Source organism: Benincasa hispida, chromosome 7, assembly GCF_027475165.1.
Source record: "Benincasa hispida cultivar pf3 chromosome 7, pf3_genome.v1.1, whole genome shotgun sequence".
Classification (NCBI taxonomy): domain Eukaryota; kingdom Viridiplantae; phylum Streptophyta; class Magnoliopsida; order Cucurbitales; family Cucurbitaceae; genus Benincasa; species Benincasa hispida.
The window spans coordinates 57,262,042-57,272,285 of NC_143484.1; positions in this window are offsets into that span (position 1 = coordinate 57,262,042).

Genomic DNA, 10,244 nt, shown 5'->3' on the forward strand with positions numbered 1-10,244 from the left:
TAAACCCAGGTATTGTAGACATTCTCTCATTTCCACCCCAAGCATTTTATTTATTTCCCATTTATAAAAAAAATCCCATGACGCAATGATGGAATTTATATTATGTTTATTGAATCACATGAAATTTGACCTAACTTCATAGGTGTAATAGATGTAATGCATGAAATACATATGAACGTAGGAATAAAGAGACTTTTATGCGTTCATTTGTCTATCTTTGTAGCTAATGCAGGAAGCAGACGCATACGCGGAAGTCGGGCTATTGCAAGGACGACTGCATGCGAGGAATCTCTCCATCGCAGAGGCGAACGTATACATTCGACGCATGAATGTTGCGGCCAACAACCGCAGGTGTCCATCGCATAGAAGTTGCGGTCGTCAAGCGAATACGGTCATTGCAGAAAAGTTGCGACCGTTGAGCAAATGCAGTCATCGCAATGAGATTGCAGCTACATAATGATAACCATAATAGAGGGATTAACACAAGGTTTGTGGAATGCAAGCATGAACGCTTACCTCAGGAGAATCAAAAGATAATGTTGACATTTCACCTACCACGCCGTTAGTAGTAGAGATTCAGAAAAGGACCATCGCGCCACGAGTGTCAGATTCAGAGCAGGTCCATTAATGCTGTCGGCGATCAAGCTCTATAAATAGAAGCCGATGAGCAGAATTTCAGATCATCCAAGGTTTTTCGCCTGAGGCTCCCTGCCTTAGGGTGGATCCTTGTGATCTAGACGAAAGTGTGAGAAAATAGCTTGAGAGTTCTTCATCTCTTCCATCCATTCCGAGTGACGACCGGAGACTTCGTCGGAGTTAGAGCTCGGGAGAGTCTACTCCACCGCCCATCCATGGCACCACCGACAGCTTTGACATACATCTGCTAAAAGCAAGACATTGCTTCCAGCTGGACCTTTCATTTCTCTTCTTTCCTTATATTGTATTACATTTTGACTTAAGGAATTTATACATTTTGTGATCAATGCATTTCTATATTTCCTTCGATTCCATCTCCATCTTCATTTTCTTAATATCCTTTACTTTCATTGCATCACTGAGTGAAATTGCTAGAGTATCACATACTTAATTATGTGGATTAGGGATATGAAGCATGTAGCAAACCATCGGGAGATGTGCATTGCGTGAATGTTGTGAGAAAACCTTATTTGGTTAATGTGAAGTTGTAGCAATGCTTGTCTATAGGCAGACGCAATGCATGTCTATGAGTAAAATTAGCAGCAACAAACTGCCCAGGAGGGTAAATAGTTGGTCGCATTAAGCAATGTAAGCAAGTGTTCACTAGAGATAGGAATAATCTTACGTCAACCAGGCTTTTGTGGTTACCTTGTCTTATATATGCGTCCATCACACCTTTAGAGCTACTCGAGAGAGAGTCTAAAGAAAGAACCTAAGACTTGAGAGAGCTAGATTAGAATCGAGGCTCGGGAGAGCTAGATTAAGATCGCATAAGCAAGAATGGAGACTTAGGAATAAGTTCCGTTTGCTATTACACATCACATGCATATTCGTCGGGCGTGTATAGCATGATCGCATTAGTTTGCGTTGGCTGGGGTTGCCCTTGCGGTCAAGCTTAAGGTTGCGATGAAGGCATCCTCCCATTTTATCTATTTTTCCATGCATTTTACTACGCATCAATAGTTGTCGTGTCTTTACCTCTCATTTATACTTCCATTGCTTTGTCTGTTAGTTAAGAGTAGGAGTAGTGCTTAGCTTATCACCCCCATCATTCTTTTATTTATCTGCCGTAAAACATTACCGTATAACATTTAGCTACAAGTCCCTGAGTTCGACCTCGGATCACCCGAGAAACTTTCGTTCTCGTTATACTTGGTGAGAGCGCAAGAAAACTTGTGACAGGAATGCATGGTCATTGCGTATGAGATCAACACATTCATTCCATTCCAACGCATGACCACCAACGCATGAGAATAAACGCATAGCTTAAGACATGCATCGTACATATTGCTTTCACACTACTTTTAGTCATTAATACATCAAGTGGAGGATTAATGTAAATGAGATTTACATTAAGTACCATGAAATAGAAAAAGAACTATGGTTTATATGTTTCATGAGATGAAATATTAAAACTATAGGTTATAAATATAGTATGGTAAGTTGGTTATCATATATATAATAATATTAATTATTGGATAATTATCTATTTTTCTCTAATAATCAATTGAGTGGGAGGTTATTGGTGGTTTTCATGGTAACCTTGAGATAAAAGGAAAAATGTTTTCCTAAATTTAGTAGTAGTTGAATTGAGATTTCCATTCTCGGATTTACTTACGGAAAGGCTGTCAAGTGGATTAGATTCACTAAACGATAGCTGAAGAGAGACTAAACGTTCATGGAGTGACACTACACGATAGTTCACTTAGCTGACCATTAGCTAAACGATCGCAGAGTATTTGTTAAACGATTGTGCATCGTCTATACGATAGACCTTTGTCATCTCCTATTTGCTCAATCGTTTACATGATTGTTTTTCCTCCAGTCTCGTCCTCTAACCAAATTCACACAGAGCCCACACTTCTAGATTCTTACACCGAGAATACCAAGGTAGCCATTATAGTGGTGTCATAATCACCTCGACATAGTTCAAGGTTTTTGGAGTCCGTTCGTTGAGTTCGCGGTGTACGTGTGGTGGTTGCTGATTGATCGTGACCTTGGAGATCGCTGAGTTCAAGCATTCGTGTGTTGCAGTCTTGGAGTCTGAACAAGCATTCGTGATTGAGGGAGTTTGAAGATGAATCTTCAAAGGTATGTATCTGTTATCCCTTGATCTTGTTGTAAAGCATGCTGTAATTTCGTATTATGCATGACCACTTAGTTTCTGTTTCTTGATTGTAATTGTGTATGTTCAAATACGAATAAAATTTGGAACGATCATTCTGCTGCTCATGGAAATCCTCATATCCGATTTCCTACACAACCAACTCATTGCTGATGAATCGCATCGTCCCTCTCCTTCCCGTCTGCGAGTTGTCGTCAGTCATCTTTTTGTTTCGTTTGTGGGTCAATGCGCAATTTACAAGTATTTAGTAGCTCGTCTGCTTAAATCTGAAGCCCAACCGCCGCATCCATCATTCGCGAGCCCGTCCAATGCTGCCCTAAGCCGCCACATCAATTTCCTCTTCACGTCCTTCGTCGATCACTGTTCAAGCGTCGTCCACTTTTTCATAATCGGATCTATCGATTTGGGTAAGATTTCTACCGTTTGGGTTGTTTTCGGTTGATTCTTGAATTTTCATTTACTTTTAACATCAATTGGTTGATGCCCATTATGTTCAGCTTTGGATTCAAGTTTTTGAAGGTATTGAGGTGTTGTTCAATGAAGTTGGAGTTGTTTTAGTGAATTTTGGTGAGTTTTATACCACAGCCTAGGTATGATTATTTGGAAATATTTGGTAATATTTGGGTGTTTGGAATTAGGCCTCAGTTACTAATTTTAAAGCTTAGTTTATGTTTAGGTTTGATTAAGGATTCAAGAACTTCACAAAGGTTCAATTGCTATTTGGCTGGACCTGATATCAAAGTAAATAGTTTTACTACTGAAACTGCCTACATGGCAGGCAACAATATTTAAGTTTCATTGAGGTTTTGAGGTTGTTTGTTAGAATGATGTTACGTATGACTTCATTGATTTGAGATTCTGAGTACGCATGAAAAGATCTTTGAATGCTAGCATGACTTTAGTATATTTTGTTATGTGAGATTTCAATTGATATGAGTATGATGACATGTATGTGTATGTTAAGAAACTATGTTATAATGTCTGTGATGTGTACAATAGTGATAGCATCCTTACCGATAGTTAGATATCCATTAGAGGTGATGACCTCCTTTGAGGTCACCAGAGGTTGTGTGTCCTACGGGATTCATTAGAGGTGGTGTTTCCTTTCGGATTCACCAGAGGTTGTGTTTCCTTTGGGATTCACTAGAGCTTGTATTTCCTTCAGGATTCACTAGAGGTGGTGCTTCCTTCGGGTTCACCAGAGGTCGTGTTTCCTTCGGAATTCACTAGAGATTATGGGTACCTTGAACTACGGTAGGATGAGTTCAGATGTTTATTTAGAGTTCGTATGTTTATTTACATTCCATGAGAACTAGAGGATGTTGCACGTTCACCAGAGGTCGGTATATAGAGGACATAGATGCTTAGCCCTACCCTGGTAGTGAGGTTACTTACTGGGTATTTTTATTCTCATCCTTTCCATGTTTATGTTTCAGGTAAAGGTAAGGATGCGCTGGCGAATGACAAGCGAAATCCGTGATCGAGCCACTGGGACCAGTCTTATGCTCCTGTTTATGTTTCATGATTTCTTTTCCTGCATTTAAATTTTAGTCTTGATGTTTAGAACTCGTCGTTTTGGTATTTGCCTTTCAGACTTTGAAGTTTTCTAGATTCGTTTTTATGATTTATGGGTACTCTGTTACTTGGATTTTTAATTATTTAGTTTTTAACAAAACCTTTTAATTGACATCATTTATTCAGTATTTATTTAGTTATGAAAAGGTGTCGTCTTAAATTTCATACATGCATATTTGTAGTAACAACCTAGTTTGAGCCCTAGGGATTCAGGTCATTATAGAATCCAATTCTCCAATTGGGATTTTAGAACACCACCAAAAAGAGCAACCTTCCTATCCTTTGAGAAACCTTTGGTAATTTTTGGTTTGTGAAAACCAATTGAATTGAGAAAAATAAAGGAAGCAAGAGGATTTTTCTTTGAGATAAATAAAAATGCCAGAACTATTCTGTGCAAGATTCTTTTTCCTTTATGATCAATATTATTATTATTATTATTTTTATCAATCGAGATAGAGAGGGAGAGAAACGTGGAACCACCCACGTTTCTAGATAACTCCCCTACGTGGGAGTTATCTAATTTAATTTAATTAACTAATTGAATTAATTATTAATTAATTAAATCTAATTTAATTAATAATTTCATTTAAATCATATTAAATGAAACATCTCTCACATAATCTATAGTTTTAATTCAATCAATTTAATTAAATGAAATGAAATTAAGTAACTATTTAATTCTCCAATTAAATTATATTCAAATTAAATATCAAATATTTAATTTGGCTTACATTTGAATCATGTTCAATTGAATTTCTTTCACAACCTATAGTTCTAATGTGCATCAAATCCACATTTATTTTAACCTATAGTATCAATATGAATTCAATTCTTTAATACTTGAACTCCTTTAAATATTTAATACTCCCATAAATAAATTTTGAATCATATCCAAAAATAAATTTATATTATAAAGTTTAATTAAAATATAAACTTTATATTATAATGTATCATTATACATTATATTATTTCTTTAAGTGAATTTGAATATTTCAAACTCTATTCAAAACATAGTTACCTCAATTCTCTTTACGATCCAGGAAGGGGACGTTATGGACCTACAGATCAGAAGCTCCAACGATATGAGATTAATTGGCTAAACTCATTAACCAATCAAACAATATTCGTTAACTATGGGTACACTCCACTAAAGACCCATAGTTGCACTCTTTTCACTACAAATATATTTCTGTGTCTACGGATATAGAGGAATGATAGTAAATTAGTCCTTCACGAGTGTTCATAACATTAGCTGGGTTAAATTACCGTTTTACCCTTTGGTTACCTCTATATTCTTAAGTACCAGTGCTCATCTAATGAACAACCTTTTTATGGTCCAACCATTAAATAGAAACCTTTCTCGGGCAAGTGAGAGGGTACGACTACCCTTTGTTCAAGTCCTGGAGATACCACTTATGGGAACACTCATCTACTTACTCTGAAGTCGGGAAGGAGTGAATTCCATCTCGTGAAATTATGTTTCCAGCTCTCTACTCGTTCTTGTCCCAAAATGGTAGGCTTATTGAGTCGACAAACTGGCCACTCTCACCTATACAAATCAAAGGTCAATCCCTCATGAACAGAAGTCCATAACTCACACAGGATTAAGTCTAAGTTGCCTAGGTCATCTTAGCGAAATAGAAACCTAAGTAGTCAATAGAGTTACATTTAGTGGTTACTATTTCGTGGTTCGGTCTTATGAAAACTCATTGCATAGGTACCTCCACGCGCATGTCCCCTACATGAACACGTTGGATCATTGCATTTGTATTAGATACAAAGTGGGTCGTATCCATAGTGTCACAAGGATAAGGTACCCATCCTTATTCATATACTATAGACTCTTTAGGTTGTATCTTAAGTACTAATCCTCGTATGTCTCCACATACAGTTCAAGACTCATACAACAATCTAGGATGTTAGTTTATTGGATTAGGGTTATTTAGGCAAGATGAATACAAGATAAAGAATACCTATTTATTGAAATAAACATTAATAACACTTTATTAATGATCAGTCAAATGTTACATTTACTATCTACGAGTTTTAGGACATAAAATCCAATAATCCCGACTCACATGTCTCCATATGAACTATCAGGATCAGATTATTTATAATACTTTACAACAATTATAACAATTACAAAGTGGGTCGTATCCGTAGTGTCACTGGGATAAGTTACCCAGTCTTATCCATATACTATAAACCATTCAGGTTATTACTTAAACATGATCCACTTGTATGTCACCACATACATGTTTAAGTAGTTGGGAATGTCCTAAAACTCGCAGTTTGTAAACATTAAACATATTCTATTCACAATAAAGTGATTATTGAAATTTTTTTTGGGTAAAAGTATCATTGAATAACATTCTTTTATAAAACCAATAAACTAACACATGACTATAATATGAATACTTAAACATTATGTAGAGACATAAAAGAGGATCAAGTTTTAGTATATAGCAAAAAATATTTATGAGTATATGGATAGGGTTGGATACCTTGTCTCGGGGACACTATGGATGCAACTTTCTTTGTATATTGATACAAACGATGTGATCCCAAAATTTTTCATGTGGAGACATGCGAGTGGAGGCGTCCTATGCAAAAGATGTTTTCATAAGACCAGATCATGGAATAGTCACTTTTCTTTATAATATCGTTTACTGTCAAAACTGACTTCAATTCGATAACCTAAGGTAGCTCGATCTTGATTCTGAGCTAACTATGAACTTCTGTTTATTAGGATTATCCTTTAATCTGCATAGGTGAGAGTGGTTCAAAATCATCGCTCAATAAGCCTTCAATTTAAGGGATAAGATGTTGGGATTGGTGTCCTAATTCTTCTGGAGTCTCGTTGTTTGTAATATATACACATTGTTTATGAATAAAATAAGTGTTATTTCATTCTGGCATTTACTCATATCCAATAAACAAAGCTCCATGGTTATTGTATGTAAACTTAAGTGTGTATATGAGATATACAAGTGGATTATGCTTAAGTGATAACCTAAATAAGTTTGTAGTATAAGGATTAAGGTGGGATACCTGATCCTGGTGACACTACGGATACGACCCACTTTGTAGAGGTTTGCAAGTGTTATAAACTACTATAGATGGTAGATCCTGACCATTCATGTAAAGACATGCGAGCAAGGGTGTCCTATACAAAGAGTTTGTATAAGACCGAACCATGAGATGACTAGACTCTGTATATAATGCCGTTGATACTAGAGACTTACATCTCACTAAACGACCATAGGTGACATGACCTCAATCCTGAGTGTTTTGGGAACTCCTGCCTTTGAGGGCGGTCCTTTGATTAGTATGGGTGAGAGTGGCAAGATTGCCATTTCAACATGCTTACCTTTTTGGGGACTTGTTTGATTTGGGAGTTGGGAACTCAGTTACACAAGATGAAATTCACTCCTTCCCCAAAGTAGGAATAAGTAGATAGATTGCTCCCTTAAGTGCTAAGTCCGGGGCTTGAACATAGTGGCCACAACTTCTCTTTGGAAGTGAGGACTTAGACTATGATTTATGTTCATTAGAGGGATCAGTGGTACTTAAGAAGTTAGATGTAACTACAGGAACATAACAGTTATTGGCCGAGCTGTACTTACGAGCGATCTGTGAAGGGTTATCACACTGTTGATTGGTTAAGATGGACACAAAATATATCTGTAGTAAGGAGAGTTCAGCTGTTAGTCTTTTGTGGAATGCCTGACAGTTAATGGATTGTGGATCTCGGGCTAAAGAGTTTAGTCAGCTATTCACGTACCATTGGAGTTTCGAGCCATAGGTTCATAAGGTCCCCTTGGTAGCTTGGATAAAGTTGAGAATCAGTTTTTGGGTTAGTTTGAAATGTTCAAATTGACAAGAGGAGTTCAATTATATTTGATATAATTGAACTGGTTAATTATATATGATATTATTGACTAAATGTATGAGATAAATTATTTTGGAGGAAATTAGATATAAATATGATTTATATCAAGTAGAGAAGAAAATACTATAGTAGATATATGATATCAAACTATTGGTTAAGAATATAATATGATTATATTCATTCTTTAATTAAATAGGCGGTTATGAGATTATTGGCCGAGAATTTCTCCGGAATCGTGCGAATGTGGGTAGATTGATTCAGTTATTGTAACGGAAGAATAAAATGAAAATTGTTTTCATTTGGTATTATATCTGAAAATTCGCTCACGGTGTGAAAAGCTTCAATCACTTAGTATCGAGAGCCTATACGATAACGCCCATGTAACTAAACGATCACACACCCGCGCACTAAACGATCGCCCATGATATCTAAATGATTTCTTACCTTTTCTAAATGATCGCTTAGCGCGCCGAGCAGACTTAAATGATCGCTTACCTTTTGTTAGATGATCGCTTAGCTAAACCTACATGATCGTGTACCTTTTTCTAAATGACAAGAACCCGACTATACGATAGTCTTATACTATCTCCCACTTACTTGTTCGTGCTACACAATCGTCTTTTCCTCCCGCCTCTACCAATTCCATCAAAGTCCACCATTTGGATTCTCACTCTGAGAATACCGCGGGCTTCGAGTGGTGGTGTCGTCCCCGGTTGTTGTTGGTTTGTGCGATGCCGATCGTGTAGACAATCGTGGTGTTGTTAGGCAACTGATTACTGGGCGATAAGGAACGTAGAGGAGTTCGACTTCGCTAGATTGAGTTTAATTAGTGTTACAATGCATATATATTTGTTAGAATATATGTGTGGTAATTCTGTCACAATGAAATCGGAAAGATCTACTTCTCCTCATGGATACTCTTGTTAAAGAGTTCTTTCAGGTGTTAGACGATTGCCTTTAGTGCTACACGATCGGCCTTAGCGAGACTTTGAGGTTAGAACGAGAGCAGCCGGTTCGACCAGTTTTCTCAAGGTCCAATTTGGTTCAGCCTCAAAGGGTTTTTGGCTGGTCTGGTCCAGACTTTTTTGGTCCAGTTCAGACTCATCCAGTTCGGTTCAAGATGCTTGGGTTCAGTTTGGAGCGGTTCGAGCAGTTCAAAGATGATTTTGAAGCTATTTGTAATAATTAGGCACCTGTTTGCTTGTTTATGCCAAAAAAAAAAAAACCATATCAGTTAGTATTAAATTGTTTATGCATATGATGTATATAATAATTAAATAATTCATGTATATGCATACAATATGTCTTGTAGATTTAAAACCCCACCGTAGGAAGCATGTTACATGCATTGAAAGTAAGTTATAATTGTTATAATATATAATATGCATGTTAGGGTTATGTTTAATATAATGGTTATATTAGATGCCTTTGTTGAATGTTGTGGATGTTAAGTATGTCTAAAATTTTGTAAGTTGTTATAAAATTTGTTAGACATTTAAAATCCATAAAAAAGAACAGCTGCATGCTTGATGCGTTGTAAATGTGATGAAATAATGGTATGAAATTGTGGTGATGAGTTATGCATTGCACATGCAAGTTTTCCTAGTAAAACCCAAGTATAAATTTCACTAGGTTTCCTGGTAAGTCCAGGGTCGAACACAGGGACTACTGAGTTACTATGCGTCAGTAAAATTGAATTCTTTATGGTGGCAAAAACAAATAAGTTTGGTTGGTGTTTTGTTTAAGTATAAATTCTATGCGACGGATTCGAGTAAAGAGTTGATGAAATCGAGAATACAATGAGTATGCGATGAATGAGTTGAAAAGGGATTTAGCTAACACTTCCTAAGATTGCATTCAAGTTATGCGATCATGAAACACACACAACAACATGTCATCTCTCAATGCAAATGCCATAGTTCCTATTTCTAGGACGCATGCGATGTATATGATAAT